The sequence below is a fragment of the Dipodomys spectabilis genome, unplaced genomic scaffold, assembly GCF_019054845.1.
Source record: "Dipodomys spectabilis isolate Male_0828 unplaced genomic scaffold, ASM1905484v1 ptg000145l, whole genome shotgun sequence".
Lineage (NCBI taxonomy): Eukaryota > Metazoa > Chordata > Mammalia > Rodentia > Heteromyidae > Dipodomys > Dipodomys spectabilis.
Window position 1 is genome coordinate 9,898,368 of NW_024870822.1, and position 20,157 is coordinate 9,918,524.

A 20,157-nucleotide genomic window follows, 5' to 3' on the forward strand; every position below is an offset into this window, starting at 1 on the left:
TGGATATTTTTCTTCTCATTCCCCCCTCCCTATTTTCCACACTGTAGCATAACATTTGAAAAACTGTTCTCATGACCAATCCATCTCTGTCTGTTAAAAGTGCATCAGTATTCTTTAGCCAAATGGAATGGTTTGGCTTTACTTAGAAAGGAATGTACAGTAGACTGAAACAAGTTAAAATAGAAAGAGCAAAGGTAGAAGGACTTCACAAAAAAATTCGTGTCTTTTATTCCTTTTTTTGTTTTTTGTTTTTCTCCTTTTAAAGCCTTCCAGTCATCTGCCTTCCAGGTGGAACTTATTTCGGTAATACAAGACAGATGTACCTTGTTGTACTCAACAGAAGAATTCCTGAAAAGCTGCATTTGCTAGAATTTTTATAAATTGAATCACATTTTCCTGTAACCTTGTATTATAGTAACAGAAGCCATTATCCACATTTGACTGATTTTCAATTGGCAGAGCCCTCTAACACTGGAGCTTCAAGTTTCTCAGCCAAATTTCTATGTCAAGCAGTTAATGATCTGGAAATAATAAGCGCTTATGTGAGCTAGGGGAGCACTATACTTAAAGGGAATTTGATTGTATCCCTCTGAAAGGAAGAATCTTTTATCACATGGTGTGAATTTTTACTCACAGATTCCTTGACTATCAGAACTGTTAGGGAAGAGGTAGCATATTCTTCTGTTTTTGCAGATGAGCAAACTGAGTCCCTGTTTATTCATCTGTGGCAGGATGTACCAATATAAGATGGAAAAAGAATAATTATTTTGAGGTTCACAGGCTTGAATTCAAATGTTCTCTCCCTAGTGAAGCAGTTGTTAGGGCTTTCGGTAAGGGATCAGAACTTTCTGAGACTGATTTCTTTATCTGTAAGACAGGGAGAGTATAATCTGCCTCAGTGTTGTTCAAAGAGTTAATTGAGGAAATGTATATTAAGTAATAACACTGTGCCTAGAATACAATAAAGGTTTAATTAAGGCTTATCTTCTGCCCATTTTCCTTTTTGTGTTATTTTAAATGATGTATCTGACTTGCTTTAAATGCATTTCTTTAAAAAATCCTTCTTGCTGAAACTTAAAAGTTAAAATTATAGAATAGTAACTCTTGTTGTTCTCCTACATTCTCTTCTCCTTTCTCTAAAGCACTTTGCAAAGCAAAGAACTGGGCCAGGTGTGGTGACACACGTCAGTAATCCTAGAACTTGGGAATCAGGGGCAGAAAGAACATGAGATTGAGGCATGTCTGGATTATATAACAAACTCATGTCCATTCTGATCACAGCAAGACATGATTTTGAAAACAAAAACAAAACAAAAAACAGTAGATAGGATGTAACAGACCATTTGCCTATAACCTGGGTTTTATCCCTAGCACCATTAAAACAAAAACAAAAACAGCCAGGTGCTGGTGTTTTACACTAGCTATTTGGGATGCTGAGAACAAGAGGATTGTAGTTGAAGGCCATCCTTGGCAGAAAAGTTTGATAGATCCTTTCTCAACCCACAGCTAGGAACAGTGGTGTTGACCTATCATCCCAAGGTACATAGGAATTTGAGATTAGGATAATCATGTTACCAGGCCAGTTTGGGCAAAATAGTCCATTAGGCTCCAGGTCCTTGGAAGGAAGCTGGGCAAGGTGGCACATACCTGTGACCCTAGCTATGATGGACACCTCTATGCTTAGATGCACACTGAGTGGAAGCAAGACCCTATCAGAAAAACAGTCACTGCAAAATACTCAGTAAAAGTGGGTGGGGCGGGCTGGAGCAAAAGGCACTGACCCCAGTACTACTGAAAATAAAAAATAAAAAGAGAAATTGGGAGCTACTAGCTCACGCCTGTAATCCTCAGGAGGCTGAGATCTGAGGATGGCGGTTCAAAGCCAGCCCAGGCAGGAAAGTCTGTGAGACTCTTATCTCTGATTAACCACTAGAAAACTGGAAGTGGCACTGTGGCTCAAGTGGCAGAGTGCTCGCTTTGAGCTGAAGAGCTCAGGGACAGCGTCAGGCCCAGTGTTCAAGCCCCATGATCAAAACAAAACAAAACAAACAAACAAAACAACTCTTACAAATAAAAAGAGAAAGATAAAAAGAAAAAAAAGAAAGTAACTGTTAACTGTTTTGTATCCTCCCAAAAGTTTTTTTTCTTTGCTATTGTTCTTGGTGAAATTAATCTGGCAATAACATATTTTACATAGAACTTCCAAAGGACTTTGTGTTAGTCCAGTATGGCTATAAGAGATCTATGTAACAGGCTGAGCACAAAATTTCAGTGATCTACAACCATTAGCATGTCTCTGAGTGGTTTTGCTGATGCTTGGCTTTAGGCAGGGTTTGGCTTCACACAAAAAGTTCTGGTATGGTGATTTCTACAGGTCTGCCTTGATTCTAAGTTCAGTTCAGGACTATGCATCATGTATTTCTCGCTCATCTAGGACCAGCAGAATACCTGGGACATGTTCCATACCACCCATGGGACAGATATACAAGGCTCCCTGAGAGATCAGATAAATATGTGATGTCTCTTGAAGATAAAGCTTGTAATTGATTATGATCACTTTGACTGAAATTCCACTGGCCAAAGCATACCTAGTGGACAAATTCACCAAAAGTGAAGACGTAGTGGCTTCATGAATTGAGAGGAAATTTCAATAATGAAATCTTCTATTTCCAAGCAGAATGTGTCCCTCTCTCTCACTTCAGCTAGACTATAAACTCCTGGTGGGAAAAGACTGTGTTTGTGTTTTTCTTTGTTCTTGGATATGAGCAAAAAATAAAATGGAGAAAGTAAATCAGTCTTCAATAATGTTGAATGAATATTGAGAATCCTGGTTCAGGAAGAGTCCAGAAAACAGACACTAGGAATATTAACCTCCAAATCCAAGTTTTTGATTGTTTTGTTTTTATGTGTATTTGTTTCCTTTGTTTCCTTTCCTTCAGAACTGAACATGCATTTCTCAAAACGTTAAGTCTCCAGCTCATATTCAGAGCAGACAAAAGCTTCTGGAGTTGGCTTTCTTGTCCATTGGCAGTCGTTTTTATGCCATTGTAAACCTTTGCTTAATTGCTTTGGCCTGACTAACTCAGAATGGCAAGCCCATCAGTAACGAGTATAAATACAGAATGCACTTGTTTGTCTTTAAATGTCAGCAGTGTGGCTATGGAATTGGCCTGAAATTTAGATATGATTTCCTACCCAGTTGCCCTTTATAATTTGTTGTGTTAACAGACAGGTGGAAAAGAGAACATGTGGGAATTACCTGAAAGGCAACCAGCACACTGAACCTGTGAACAGGACTTGTTGCTCTGTAAGGAAGACGTGTGGGTGCCTCCTCCCTAACGTATAGTCCAGGCATCTCCAAAACTGTCTTGAGTGCCCTTCACATCCCCTCTATCCATCCCCTAGGTTGACCTCAGAGCCATCCCATCCTCTTTGTGTATGACATAACATTATCTTTCAGATAATCATAGTGTATTTATATAATTAGGCTAATTGGGGATAATTGTGTGTCACACTATGTAATTATGAAACCTGGCCTACAACACTGTGGCACAATATGTAGGCAAGAGGCACTCTATGCAAAGCACTCACTTGATCCTTCTCCCCATTCAAGGATTTTCTCCTTTCAAGGTGCCAAAAAAGAAAATCAGACCCTTTTATAAATCTATGATCTACAAAACAAGGGCCCTGACAGACACATGTACAGAAAAACAAAGTCTGGGTTTTAGTACTTGAAGTCAAAATCCTGTTCAGGGAGAATGCTATGGTTTTCTCTGCTAATGACAAAAGATCTTCTTTTCTTCAACTCCCCTGAACAACAGGGAGTTGAATTGAAATCTTGCTGCTGATTCTGTCACTCTGCACAGACTCACTGAGGGTCACTTTGAACTGAGGCATTCTACCTGTTTCCACTTTAGGATGATGATCAAGCTCTTCCTTTTCTCTCTTGTGAAAAATCTCTAGTATTGGTCAGACTACAAGTACCATTTTCCAGAATTTGTACTGGTTACACTTGCCACCACATGTTGAATGTTTAAAATCTGCCAGGCCACTACACTGTCCTCTGGAATTCTACTGTTGTTCATTGTAGTGCACAAACTATGTCCCATCTGCCTAAAAACTCTTCCTGGAGTATCCCAGACTGCCATACCCGCTCCTGACATCATTCAGCAGGAAGTATCCAGGATAGTCACTGCCTTGTTGCCTAATGGCAGTTAGAGTTTCCACCCAGAAGGTGGGAATGAGAGAAAGAAAAGGGAATTGTTAGAAATAAAAAATTGGACATAGCACATGGCCCCATCCTGGTGCTCCTTGTTCCCATAGGAACCCTCCTCAAATGCTTCTGTTCCCATAATGCTGTGAGTTCCTGCTTCCATGTTTTTACTCTTAAGGCCCTGGGAGCCCACTCAACCAACGAAAATAGCCAGATAGCATGACCACGCCATTGGGCAATCAATGCAAAGCCTAGAAGAGGAGATAGGGGAGGAGCCCCATACTATAAAACCCACCCTTCAAAAGGACTCCATTAAATTCCTTTTGGGGCCCTTCTCTGGAGATTCCCACTACTTTCTTTTCATGGTTTTCACTGTCAAATAAATTTATACAAAATTGACATAAATTACACAAATGAAAATCTCCTAGGTCTATGACATGAATTATTGTACTAGACCCTCTATTTTATATCACCTTATAAGGTAGGTATTATTGTTATTTCCATTGTACAGAAGTAAAAGCTGAGTATCCAAAAGATTAAATTTACTATAAAGTCCCACAGAGATTTGATTTCCCTCTCTCCTGAGATCAGAACCCATACATACCATTCCTTTGGATGAAAGATCACCCATTACTGCATAGTCACTTTTAATGTTTACTTGTATACTTATTACACTGCCTACATTCACTACTGGAGTAGAGATAAACATAGTATAAGTGAGTGCAGAATACACAGGTTAAAAGACAGGAGAGTACTGGGGGCCACTGAATGGAGTCTAAAAGGGAGAGTTAACAATAGATTTAAAAAAATCAGTTGTATCAGAACTCAGCCTTGTTGCTGGATGTGCTATGTAAATTCAGACTTCTCCAGGAAGGCAATTCCACTGTCACAACTTCTACCTGTATTGCCAACTCCTAGAAAAGTTTGGTCCCTACAGGAGATAATTAGTGGATAATAGTTGAATGAGTAAATTTCCTGAATGAAGGATGAGTGAAAATTCATGCCTACAAGTGATTATGAAGATTAATAATGCTGTCTGTTAGGTTTTTAAAAAGAGGTTAGCCGAGTAAGAACAGCAGCACGCACGTGGTATTCAGGTAAGGGGTAGGTTTATTTAGTAGACCTGCTGGGACCAGGCAAGGTTGGCACTCCACGCGGCTGGCAAAGAGCTAGAAGAGAGAGCATCTGGGAAAGGTGGGAAAGAGAGAGCTAGGAAAGAGAAGAGAGCTGGGGAAGAGAAGAGAAGAGCTGAGAAAGAACTAGAAAAGAGCAGAGAGAGAGCGTCTGGGCCTGCACTAGGCCTTATCTAGGGTATGGGCGGAGAAGGGTATGGCCACATCAAATTCAGATGTGACCTCAGCAGATGCAGATGTGACCTCTTCCAGGTGTCCCAGTTGCCTAGGTAATGCAGGTACTGGGCGAGGTCTGTTGGCCATCCAGGAATGGACCTTACACTGTCCAGATTGAAAACGGACATACCCAGCACAAAAATGATAAATGTTCACAAGACAGAGGCCGAAAGGATGTGTCTTTTATGACGAGACAAAGCTCATGAGCAGCAGAACTATTCCTAGCACCCAGGTCTCTGACTTTCTATATAGTATTTTTCCCAATTATCACTGCTACATAAGCTCATCAAAGGGTATTTCTTGCATCCACAATTATAGATTTATTGAATTTAGTCATTGCCCTCAATTTATGAAAAGAAAACTAAGGCTTAAAGAATTGGTGGAGGACAGGGAAGAGGGATCCGCAGGTAAGCCAGGTCTGGCTGTTAACATAGACTTTCTCAGCTAACCCATGAGACCTCATACATATGAGCAGTACCCTTGATTTGAAAGCAGCCAACACATGGTGTGTACACATCGAATTGTTCTTCTGATCGAAAATTGAGACATATTTTAATATTTTAAGTATAATGTCATAGGTTATCACATATCACCCTGATATGCCAAAAATAATTGAGTTATAGTAAAGATGAATCCCTAATAGCACTAGAAAATGTTAGATTTAGAGCCAGGAGCTGGTGGCTCACGCCTGTAGTCCTAGTCACTCAGAAGGAAAGCTAAAAGTGTTGCTGTGGCTTAAGTAGTAGAGCCAAAAAAAGAAGCTCAGGAACAGTAACCAGACCTTGAGTTCAAAAAATAAAAAAAAGAAGAAGAAAAAAAGAAAATGTTGGATTTGGAAAGGTTGTTAAAGAGCAAAGGATCCCTATTAAAGGTGAGGAAACAAAAAGATGAGCTCGGGAAGACTATGGAATATTTTTGTTTTTATCTATTTTGCAATTGTCACTTCTGAATGCAGGAATGACAAGGGACAAGGCAGAGGCCTCCTAGATAGAGCTTCCTCCACCACTGAATGAGCAATTCTTTCCCACTTACAAATGCTTCATCCTCCTGGAGAACTTGGGATACAAGTACAAGGAGATTCATAAAGAGACACTAGTAGGAATAGTTGGTGCCTGATACCTTTAGCCTTCAAGGAAGGAGGAAGCGTCTGTGTAGAGGATGCTCTTTAATGCTTTAGAGAAAGGACTGATTCCCAGAAAGCACAGCCTTGAGGTACAATTTGAGCACAAGCTCTGAGACGAGGCAAATTTGTGGGAATTGCTCCTGTGATCTCTCACATCATATCACTCTCAACAGGAATCTTCAAAGGGTGAGAACTAACCTAGAAGCTCAGAAGGCTGCTGGGATGATTTATATAAAAGAGGGAAATGATGTTCCAATTATTGGATCTAGTCAGTGATGGGAACAGGCCTTGGCTTTTTTTTTTCTAAAAGAAACTAGATACCTGACATTAAAAAGTCAAAACAAAAACAAATTATATATGTATTTTTAATGTAGTGAATAGTTAAACAAAAACAAACAAACAAAAGAAGACCATATGTGAGTGAGACCAACTTGATAGAAAATGGATCTCTCCAGGGGTTAAGATAGAACCAAAGAACAAGACATATAAGTTCATGTGGAGTTTCCCAAGAAAGTTGTATTGGCTTGAAGATAAGGATCTTTCTTCCAGTAAGGAAGAAACTCTATTATCTATGAGGGAGACCAGAAAGTGAATTGTCTTAGGTGACATAAGTTGCAGTCTTGATGACTCTAAGTTTGGTTTAAATGACCAGAGGAAAATTATTATCTTCTGTGATATTCCCAAGCCCTGAAATGAGGCCCATACCATGCTGTAACAGCCTCACAAGTTTATTGGTAGTCAAATAAGAGAATGTGTTGAAAGCACTTCGTCATCTGTACCATACATTGCAAAAATAGCAAGACATGGATTAATCAATTGTAATGCAAAAAAGGTGATATAATGGGGAAAAGCCCAGATTTTCAATCAACGATCATTAGATCAAATCCTGGATTCCTTAATGCCAGCTGAACTTCCTTGAGCAACATTTTTTTTCTTTTTCTTTTTTCCCAAAATCAGTTTCCACATCAAAAAAGTGGGAAAATAGTACTTCTTTATGTAATGTCATGATGATTAAATGAAATTATATCTGTAAATAATACATTGTAGTGCAAAAGGGAATGCTTAATAAATGTCATTTCCTTGCTAAATATGGTAACATCTTGTAAATTTAGAAGGGTATGACATTTTAAAAGATAATTGGTACTTTCTTCTATTTCTGAACAGATAGGATATTCAACAAAGGAAAAAAGAGACTTAGCACAAAAGTCTTAGAAATGAAAGTCATGAAAGCTGGTGGAAAACTGTTGCAGGAAGGGAACTAGGGAAAGTTTTAGCTAAAAGGTGACATTTGTCTTGGTCTCTTGAGCATAAGAAAACTCTCCCAGTGTTTAAAGAGGGCAACAGAAATGAACACTGCAAGCAAGACAGCAGTAAGGAGACTCTAGAAGAAACAAGGAGAACAAGCCGCATGCAGAGGGAGATAAACATGGGACACTTGAAGTTTGGAAAGCATAGATCCTATAAGAAACAGAAGCACTTACAAAGGTAGGTAAAGACTGTTTATTTTTTTCCGCTCAGGGGTTTGCTTTACTCTCTAAACTATGGAATGATATCCAAAGGACTGACACAGGAAAGAAACATACTCAAACTCAGTAGAAAGACATTTCTGGTTAGAGCACGGGAGATGGATGAGACAAGAGAGCTACTCCAAGCAGAGACACTCCTCAGGAAGCTGTAATTCTAGGACAGTGGCAGGGAGGAGGGGAGTGGTAAAGGATACTCTATAAACATCTTCGGAATCAATGCTGTATTTGAAGTATACCCCTGTAATTCAGGGAACTTTTTCTGTGATATTTATTAAGGGAATATTGTCTTTCTCCATCTGAACTGTCTCTTAAAACCATGATTGTTCTGATCAATGAAGGAGAATGTAGGAGGCTTCGGTTATCTTCCCGAACTGGCCAATTTTTTTTTTTTTTGGTCAGTCATGAGGCCTGAACTCTTGGCCTGGGTGCTGTCCCTCAGCCCTTGAGTTCAAGGCTAGTGCTCTACCACTTGGGCCACAGCACCACTTCCAGCTTTTTCAGCTTATGTGGTGGTAAGGAATAGAACCCAGGGCCTTAGGCATGCACAGCAAGCACTCTACCACTGAGCCACCTTCCCAGCCCCCAGACTAAATCTTAAGATGATTGACAAGGGAGACTAGTGATAAAAGACACCCTCTTACTAACTTCTGTAGATGTCTCTCCTGCTGAAAAAATAGTCTATGACTTCACTATATCCATCATTCTAAAATACAGTCAAAATGCTTTCATTTTACTGTAAAACTTAGAGCAATCAGGCATCATTAGTAATACCAAAAGGAATTATATTAAAGTTTAATATTAAAATGTTAACATCTGTTCTGGTCTAAGGTTTTATTGAATTTTTTGAACTTTTTAGATGAAGAAATATCAAACTTGAAGTGAATGAACCTGAATGAATAAAAATAACTTTGTTCTCTTGACAATGCCAGAGAGAATGGGAGATAAGTTCCATCTTCAGGGAAAGATAAAGACAAGAGTTAAGGCAATTTTCCTTACCAAGTATATGAAGGGCTCCATTTAGGAGTTTGTCTGTGCCACATAATTTAATTTTATATTTAGAGGAAATGACCTTACCCATTTAGTTCTTAGGTTCCATTTCCCAAGCTATAGCAATCAAAGGCCCAATACAAAACAGATGGGCACCCTAAGGGGGGATTGCAAGAAAGTTTGATGAAAGGATTATTACAAATATAAGGACAAGATATAAGAAAGTCAGCAAGAAATGGTGAAGCATACTGCTTCTATTAACATGGAGCCATTATCACTCATAGGTCCAAAGGGGCAGGAATGGAATAATCATTGGAACCTGAAGAGAGATTTAACTTCAGGATAACATCATCTGCTAAAGAGCTATCTATGGCTTTCAAAGAAACAGGTCCATGAGTAACCCATAACTTTGAAATGGGAAGTAGGGAAGAGACTAATCTTTTTTTGTTTTTGGGTCTGGTCGTGGGGCCTGAACTCTGGGCCTGGGCGCTGTCCCTCAGCTCTTCATCTCAAGGCTAGCGCTCTACCACTTGAGCCACAGCACCACTTCCAGCTTTTTTCTTTTTGCTTATGTGGTGCTGAGGAATTGAACCCAGGGCCTTAGGCATGCAAGGCAAGCGCTCTACCACTGAGCCATCTTCCCAGCCCGAAGAGATTAATCTTATCCTCTCTCTTTCATCCCACCTCTCATGTTCTCTTGTAGGCACCACAGTGGCTAAATTCAATTGGAACCCAGTGTTCACAGGAGCCTGGTGAGAGTTCCTGAATTTCAAACACTTAGAGCACCAAGTAGAACAGCAGGTATACTATCCTACAAGAATTGTTGATACCAGACATGCTGAGGAGGTAGTTAATGTCTCAGTTTTTTCATTCTTCATTTATTAGCCATTGGAAGTTTTCACATGTATGAAACTATAGAATAGAAATCATCTGGTATGGCTGGTATTACAGGCTCACACCTGTAATCCTAGCTACTCAGGAGGCTAAGATCTGAAGATCACAGTTCAAAGCCAGCCCAGGCAGAAAAGTCTGTGAGACTTTTATCTCCAATTAACCACCAGGAAAACAGCAACAACAACCAGAAGTGGCACTGTGACTCAAGTGATAGAGTGCTAACTTTGAGCTGAAGAGCTCAGGGACAGTGCCAAGGCCAAGGGTTCAAGTCCTATGATTGATGAGAGAGAGAGAGTGAGAGAGAGACAGAGACAGAGACAGAGACAGAGAGATGGAGAGAGGAGAGAGAGAGAGAGAGAGAGAGAGAGAGAGAGAGAGAGAGAGAGAGCATCTGGTATGAATCAGTAGAATTCACTAATTTGGACTTTCCCACCTCAAAAGAGACATTGGCCTCATGTGTGCAATCTATACAAAATAGCCCACACAGTAAGATTGTTGTAAGGATTGAATTAAAATAGTATATACTGGGCTAGGGCTATTGGCTCATACCTGTAATCCTAGCTACCCAGGAGGCTGAGATCTGAGGATCAGATCGCAGTTCAGAACCAGTCCTGACAGAAAAGTCCCTGTGAGACTCTATCTCCAACTAACCACTCAAAAACAGGAAATGGCCTGTGGCTCAAAATGGTAGAGTGCTAGCCTTGAGCAAAAAAGCTCAGATATAGTGCCCAGGCCCTGAATAGCGCATAGTGCAATATCCAAATCGTGCATACCCAAAAGATTGCAATCTAGGATACAGTAAAGCTGCCAGAACAACCATGTTTATTGCAGCACTATTCACCATAGCCCAGGTATGGTTCACATGTCCCTCAATGGACAAGGAGATCAAGAAAATGTAGCATTTATACTCAATGGAATTTTACTCATACATTAGAAAGAATGATATTGTACCATTTGTAAGAAAATCAGAACAGTTGGGAAAAAATTTAGGTGAAGTAAGTCAGGCCCAGAGGAGATAAAGGATGCATGTTTCCTCTTATAGGTGGAAGCTAGATTTAGCTTATAAATTTACAAGTAAATATATTGGGTCATATGCAAGTGCATACAAATGTACTAAATGAAATATGGTAGATTCTAGGGAGATCTCAAATACTATAATTATTTAGGAAGGCAAAAATCAAAGTTCAACAAAATAAAGCACCAGGAAGAGGGTACTTGGAAGGTGAGGTCTGGGGTCAAGGGAAAAGAGGAAGATGAATGAAGAGAAGTGGAGAATGCAGTCAAGAATCCAATATAAAGCCGGGCGCCAGTGGCTCATGTCTGTAATCTTAGCTACTCAGGAGGCTGAGCTCTGAAGATCATGGTTTAAAGCCAGCCCAGGCAGGAAAGTCCATGAGACTCTTATGGCCAATAAACCACTAGAAGACTGGAAGTGGTGCTGTGGTTCAAGAGGTAGAGCGCTTGCCTTGAGCTGAAAAGCCGAGGGATAGCACCCAAGCCCAGAGTTCAAGTCCACGACTGACAAAACAAAACAGAAGAATCCAATGTATTCTCTACAAAATTAAGAAGAGTGAGGGAAGGTCGGATGCATGAGAATGTTGAAAGGAGTGACATCAATCAAGCTATTCATATACTTTTGTAAAATAGCAAATTCTTTGTACAACTACTTAACAAGTAGTTCATAGACAAAAATTTAGCAGAACAGCTTGGACAAAACAGTATATAAAGAAAATATTAGATTCAAAATTATCTTCAGTTATACAAGATCAGTTCCTCATAAGGATCTTGAGATTTTAGTATATAAGTGGCCTTTCCCATAGAAAGAATGGATTAATTTAATTGACTGATACTCAGGGCTTTTGAGGGTAAAGAGTAGTTGCGTCCTAGGTTTTCTAGGTGCTAAAATCTGGAAATTCATTTAGGTTCATTATATATTTTTTCATCATATTTTTCAGAGTCAATGGAATAAAATTTGATTATAAATCTTTCAGAAATTTTCTAGCAAAGGGTTGAAGGAAGAACAAAGCTAGTCAACATTTTCCTCAATATAATGTAAGCTTCACAAGAACAGACTCCCCATCTTGTTCATGTCTACATACTCAGAGTCTACTCAAAATCAACACTGGCAATGGATTTCTTTCTTTCTTTCTTTCTTTCTTTCTTTTTTTTTTCTGTTGGTCATGGGGCTTGAACTCTGGGCTTGGGCGCTGTTCCTGTGCTCTTCAGCTCAAGGCGAGCGTTCTACTACTTGAGCCACAGCGCCACTTCCAGCAATAGATTTCTTTATGGCGAATGAGTATAAACTTATTTTGAAAAAAAAAAAGATATGTATTGGGAAATCAATACATCTCATAGAACTATAGCTATTTCCCCAAAATCTTTGTTAAGTTTTCAAATTTTCTCTTTTGAAGTTTTAAGAGATAGAAGATAATGTTCAAAGATATCAAGTCTTTCTGAAATTATCTTCAAAACTGATCCATATCAAAGATGTGCTTCGGGCTGTGCCATCTGGGAGGCAGAGACTTAGGCCTTAAGTCTGGGAGACATGGATTCCCAGGGGAGATGAGCTGAGCACTGCTCAAGTATAAGAATGTGTCTCTGGCACTAGAGTTGTGTTCTGGCTCAAAAGTTGGGCCACCCATCTTTCTGGGCACTCAGACTATCTACCCATTATGTTGTTTATGTTTTAAGGTTTACTGCAAATTGAATTCTGTGTTCCACCTGAAATGACAGGTTAAAAACTTGATTTTGTTTTTAGTCTAGTCTACTATGAAAAATAAATAAATATTGGATCCAGGTGGATGGATTTAGTTACCTATTCATCAAATTACAGGTATTGATTGCAAGTTACTACACCTTAGCATTTGATACCCTTAAGATGTTTAAATAGACACTATCTCATTTCTCCTGGGGTTAGCATTCCATAGCAAATGTATTTTCTAACTAGTCGCTTCCCAGATAAGCAGCATTAGAAGCAGATAAGCAACACTCAAAGCATTTTTAATGAGGATCTACTAGAAAACTTCCTTTCTCTACAACATTCTGTTTTTCTCCCCAAAACTTCTTAGAGTGTTTAGTAAAGATCACTATAGACATCTGAGTGTGAAGGTATCTCACCTTATGAGATAAATAATTTCTTTCATAGACATATTAATTTATAGCCTGTTTTCTTTCCTGAAATCTACACTCAAATATCTATCTGTTTACCTAATATTTTGACTTGAAAATCTAACACATAGTTGTATATTTCACACTGAACATTAAACATCAAGGTCTCATTAAGCCACAACTCTCTTCTTCTACTTGTTCAGAATGGAATTCTTTGGGTAGCATTTGACTCTTCTTTTTTTTTTTCTTTCCCCCACATCTAACTTAACAGCAAGTCTTTTCAACTTTTTCTTTATGTTGTAACCTGAATCTGAGCAGTCAACAATACAGCCACAGCTGATACACTAGGCCAAACATGAGGATCCCTCACTCAGAAAAGCTTCTAAAGGAATCTCTCTGTTTTTGTCCCTGAGGACCTCCAGCTCTGGTCTCAACACAGACAGATAGCTCAACCTTCTGAAACCTGCATCATCCATTTGCTTTCTGCTTCACTCTCTCTTAACGGAGGTATCCTCACAGTGGAGGGAGGCATTTTTTGTCACCTTCCATCTCTCAGACAATCCTTATTGCTTTCCTTGTTGCTGTTGGCCAAACTGGTTTCCCTGTAGTTCTGTGGATACTCCAGGAATGATTCTGTCTCAAGCCTTTTTGTTCTTGGTTGTTTCTTTGTCTTTCCTTGTTCCAGATAGCCTCCTTCAGTTCCTTAAGGTCTATTATTTTAGAGGTCTTTCCTAACTATTCTTAGACTCCCTGTGCACTTTACCCTACATTTTTACAACACCCTTTGATGGATTCTATGTTTACTTGCACATTATCTCTTTCCTCATAGACTATCAGCTCCAAGCAAACGAGGACTTAACTTGGTTTACTACCTTATCCCTAGTACTTAGTTCTAGTATAAACTGTGTGCTTAGTAAATATCTGATAAAGAATGGATACATAGAAATTCATCAGCAGAAGAATACTTTCTAGAACTTTGAATTGACACAAGCCTATGGTGGGTTCTATAAACTGATCATCAGAGCATCTTAGCTCAATTAAGTCTCTGTTCAGAAAGTGAATTCCTCAGCTCACTCACATCCGACTGGGGCTTGTTTGGCAGATATTTAAAGGGGTCATCCTATAAGAATTTGCTTCCTCTCTAAGACTTTGAATTCTAAGAATTTCTTTATGACTAAAGGAGTTGAAAACTTGTTTTCCCTCAGCTTTCTTGTTGAGTAAAGTCATTGAGTGAGAAATCGAGAAAATCCTAGGAAAGTATTTTCTTAGCCATCTGACCACATCGTGGCCACAAAGAACTGATTGAAGGCATGCTGGAAATATGAATAAGTGTTGAGGATAAAGTATAATTGGAGGTGGCACTCCTGTGACATGAGTGAGCAAATGAATGAATGCGGAAATGCTCATGAACTGGTTAATTGAATGACTGCTTCTTTCATATCAGAAATATAGATGCTGGTTTAAGTTCTAGACTCCTCTTTTGTCTTCTCCATCCCATCTGGCCTCCACCAGAACATTCATTCTTTCATCTCCCAAGTTTTTGTTTGTGCTCTTTACCTTCTTTATTATTTATTTTATCATTATTGTAAAGGTAATGTACAGCTACAGTTACATAAGTCAGGTATTGAGTATGTTTCTCTAACAGTGTCACCCTTTCTGTTGCTTTCTCCCAGTTTTTCCCTCCTGATTTCCCTCACACACATACACTATATGTTCATTTTCAGTATAGCATCTAGTGAGTTTCCCTGCTGTATTTGTTCACTCTTTGTCCCACCATTTCTGTGCCCCCCCAACCTTCCTCAAAACAAATAAGCTTGCATACAAAAACGTGGCATATGTACACAATGAAATTCTATGCTTCCATCAGAAAGAATGATATTTTGCCATTTGTAAGGAAAAGGAAAAGCATAGGAAAAAAATTATACTAAGCAAAGTGAGCCAGACCCCCAAAAATATATGTTGCATGATTACCCTCATTCGTGGTAACAAGAATATGCCTATAAATCCACAAGTAATCCCACTGGATGGTAAAAAAAAATGTAAAAAAATACACTTGGACATAATAAATCATACAAGACTCTAGACATTCACACATTGAGATGAAAGAAGGATATTCTCAGGAGAGGATCACAAAAGCTCAATAGCTACGTGAATATGATCATATAAAATGATATTTATCAAACTTAATTTATAGGTTAAATTTATAGGTTGGCCAAGTAACCAGAAATGACAGAGGGAATGTAGCTCAGAAAAGTTTTTAACTACCAGTAAAGTGCCATAGCCCCAAAATGACATATGGGACTTTGAGTCACTACTCATTGGTTAAATAGAGCCACACCCCTACCAATGAAGGATTCAGGATGGTGAATCCACCTTCACCTCAGGAAATGACATCTAAGCTGTGTCTAAAGTAGAAGTCTCAGCTCTTGTGAGTAGACATAAGGTCTATAAATTAACCTAAAGATAGACCCATAATGAGAGTGAGAAACAAAGTTTTGCTGTTTTAAGTCACTGAGATTCAGAGATTGTTTGTTACCATAGCATAACCTAATATATACTGACTGATGCACAGGGCTATGGGCTCATTCGGTGTCCCTCCCATAGCACTGTGAACCTCTTCCTTTCCTTACATCTACTCCCTCTCTACTGACTAGTGCATACCTGGTGTCTATTGTGTTCACCATTCCTTCTTTATTGGGAAAAAATTACCTAAGTAAGGGTTTATTTTGTTTATTTTTATAATTTTACCTAAATATCTCGGAGGGTTTAAGCTTATGAAGATGTAACAATGCTTTGAAACTTACAGAAAATAAATTGCATTGATCCTTCATTTAAAACCCAATTCTGTACCCAACTTACTTAACAAAAACAAACTGACCAGTATCAGATTCTCCTTCTCCTTTCTCCATGCCACCTTGGGTTTGGGGAAGGAACAGGATGTCCTAATATTGCAGGAAATACCTAGATGGGATGATTAACCTATTACTGCTCAGAAAATGGAAAAAGATCATAGCCTGGCTTTGGAAGCAATAGGTAGAACATGGTATTTTAGCTAATAGTTCTGCCCATTTGAGGTTTCAGAAGAGCAAATGATGGTCCTTAGCCTGAATCACATGGAAAAGATCTCAGGTTCTTCCCAAGATACAGAAGTAAAAAGATAGTAGAGAAAAATTGGCTGCTAGTTCTTTTGAGAGACAGTATAAGCCGACATTGAACAGTCAAATGAAGCAGCCATTTCTGTTTAATGACACTTGGTGCTATGGTTTGAATGTGGCTTGTTATCCAAAAGTTCATATGTTGGAAGCTTAGTCTACAATGTTAGCAGCAATGTGTGGTGGATCTTTTGTAGGTGGAGCTTAGAGCAAGTGTATTGGGTCATGAGCACTGTCCTAAGCAGGGATTAATGGGGGACTGAGATTGAGTTCTCCAGAGAGTAGTCTGTTCATACTCACTCCTTCCTGTGTACTATTTAATCTATGTCCATAAACAGAGGGCAGGTTGTTATAATGCAAGGCCACCCCAGATGCTTGGATACTCCAGATAGCTTCATCCTCAATTGCCTTTGATTTCAGCTTCCTAAGGGATCCCAAACAAGACAGCAGATAACTGCCCTGCCCAGTCTCATAGACACAGAGAAGTGTAAGAGATAACAAAACAACTGTTTATTCAAGCCACTAGATTTGGGTGGGGGGGGGGGGGTGATCCTTATGACCCTGTAACAGTTAATTAAGCACAATGCTGACAGTCCTAAGTTTGGTTATCAGGAGCTTCAGCTTCAAATTTTCTCCACTCCTTGCCTGACCAAGGGCTGAAGCAAGGTGCTAAATGAGGGCAACTTGCTTTCCAGTGTCAAAGCTAAGTTTACCAATGGCACTAGCTGGTCTAATACATTAGCCAGAATCCCTGCCTTGCACAATTTGAACCAGTTGTCTCTCTAAGGTCAATCGATGGCAGCTCAACAAAAATGGGTTTCAGATGGACTTCAGAGTACCTGCTCTTGTTGTCAGAAGTAATCGGTCATGCTAGGTGGGAGTCACGGAAGAGAGGTTAGGGATATGTCTCTGATGGCCTCTGTCTAGCAACTGGACAGTAAACCTGAGACTGAGGGAACCTGTTGAGATGAAAACTAAGTTATAAACTCGGACCATCTGGCTGATACTGGATTTCAGCACACGGACTGTCTCAGTAAATGTTCTTGGTCTTGAGCCTTTCTTGAATGGCTTTGGAAGCATACACTACTGCAAAGAAAGCCAGAGAACGATTACATTGATTGCACAACAATTAGACTAAAAGTGCTGGGGACCTAGATGTCCATAGTTTGCTCTTGGTAGAGCAGGTTTAAATTCTTTATTTTTATTTTTTTATTGTGAAAATACTGTACGGAGGGGTTACAATTACATGAGCATGGTAATGAGTACATTTCTTATCAAGCATTGTTGCCTCCTCCTTTGTTTCCCCTTCCCATCCCTTCCCACCCCCCCCCCACCCCCCCCCACCCCCCCACCCCCCCCCCCCCCCCGCGCGCCAAAGTTGTAAAGTTGTACTTCTCATTGTTGCAATGGGTCCACCTGTATCCCTATTTAAACAACTTGTTTTTTCCCTTCCCCTCCACAAATTATACCAGCATCAAATACAGTGAAAACAGGGGTTATACCACGGGGGAGGGACATACAAGGCGACAAAGAAACCATCTTTTAATTTCATAGGGAGTCACCAGGAGGTGGCTCAGAGACGCGTTGGAGGCAGGGTGGGGCCTGCCCCAGGATCTGGGGGAGGGGAACTGCAGTGATCCCAAGTCAGCTCCTTTCCAGTTTCCCCCTCCCCTGTTCTGTGGAGTCACCTTCTTTCCGTGAATGTCCCTCCAGCTCTCGTAGTTCTCAATGAGCCAAACTGGGCAAATGGAAACAAACGAACGCACAGGCTCTAAAAAATGTCGGGATCTCAGGTCCTAGAAGGTCAAACGCTGAAGAAAGGAATGTTACTTTTAGAAAGGAATGTCACTTAATTAGGGAGGAATAGAGAGCTACTAAAATATAGCTTGGGGCTCAAAAATTTTTTAAAACATGTTTAAATTGTAAGAAGAGGAAGTAGCAGAAGGAGATAGATACGTGGAGAAGGGAACAAGGGACAAATACAACTAAAATACTCAATGTGCATATGTGAAAAAGGAAATAGGAAATGTGATATGAATCCTGAGGGAAAGGATAGAAAGGAGGGGCGAGAATAATAGAAGAAGAAAGGGTGACCCTAATGAAGAACCACTGGACAGATGGATGTGTTAAATTGTAATCCCTTTACACCACCATTTAAATTTGAAAAATAATAAACATATTAAAATGCTTACTTGATATCAAACAGCAGTAGTTTAATTCCTTCTTCTGTAGACATCTAAGGTTGTGTGGCCTGAGGTAAGTTGATTAACCTCTCTGGGTCTCTATCTCTCATAAGTCCAATAGGAATAATAGTAATTATGCTAACTTCATGGAATTATTGAGAGAGGATTAAGGGAGAGAGTCCAAGTCAAACACTAGCACAGCCCCTGAAAATGCTTCAAGTAGAGAAGAGATGGTAGCAGATTTTTTTTCAGCTACAGTGATACCATCTGCCCTCATTCTTACCATCTCTCAGGAAAAATTCTAATCATCCCTCACCCAACAAGCCATCTATAACCCCTGTCTTCCCGGGAAAAATTTACGTTTCCTTCTTTCTTCTACACTCCAATTGATTTCTGTTACTCACCTTCTTACCCTAACTTGCAATGGTTGAACGACAGGACGTGTGGTCTGATAAATATTATTCTAAATACCTTTTGCTTATATTATGTCATTTAATCCTTACAGTACTACATAATTCATGAACTAATAGTTTTATCCTTCTTTAGCGGAAGCAGCTAAGGTACAGAGAGGTTGAGACATTTGTTCAAGGTCTTACTGTAAAGGCAGGAGCAGGGACTGTACCCAGGCTTCCTGTATGTCTATTGTCTTTACAGTATGCGTTTCTTAGTGCATTTACACTGAGACTGACTCATTTTTGCTTAAGACAGCACCAGACATAGTGATGGCATTGCTGAATCTAATCTAAACAGTAGCACTAGGGGAGATCATCTTTCCTCTTATGAGCGGGTTGCTTGAGCCAATCAAGCCACTTAATTAAAATATTTTAACTGGCACACAATTCAAAGTTGACCTGGGTTGATGACTTTGTACTTACACAACCACTGAAGTGACCTTTACACACACATACAACACCCACACATTAGTATCAATTAGTTGTACAAGCAAGCATAATTTTGATATGCCCATACATGTAAATAATGTATCTCAACCAGACTCACCTCTCCCTCCAGTTTTCCTCATTCCCTTCCTGCTTCCCAAACCAATCTCAGCAATCTCAATTGTTTTATTTTTATACATGTGCACCAAGTTCACTGACCATATTCACCTTCTCCATTTTCCTTCCCCTTCCCATTAATACCTGTGCCCCCAGACAGGACCCAATTTTACATCCTTTCCATTCATTCTGTGCATATGTGTGTGTGTGTGTGTGTAAGCACACACATGTGTGTATCTATGTATCTGTGACTCTGTGTAGTATTACTGGGTTTGAATTTGTCATTTTTTTAACACATACCCCAAATGATGTTCATGATTTCTGGACTTTTCGACCTACCACAATAGGAAAAGAGCACCAACTGTTAAGTTGATAAATTTAATGTCCATTTTTAAAGAAAAAATTGACTACGAGTAAGTAGAAATTTTGAGGAGAAAGTGAAATATATAGTTTATAAAGTTATGTGGCAGTATTGTGAAAAACATTACATAACATTTTGTAAAATATACTCCTACTTTAAAAAAATTGTATATATATTGTATATATATCAACAAAAGTTATGTAGGCATGAGCATAGAAAAAAAAGATCATTTTATATGTAACAATAGCAACTATTCAGTGCTCTCA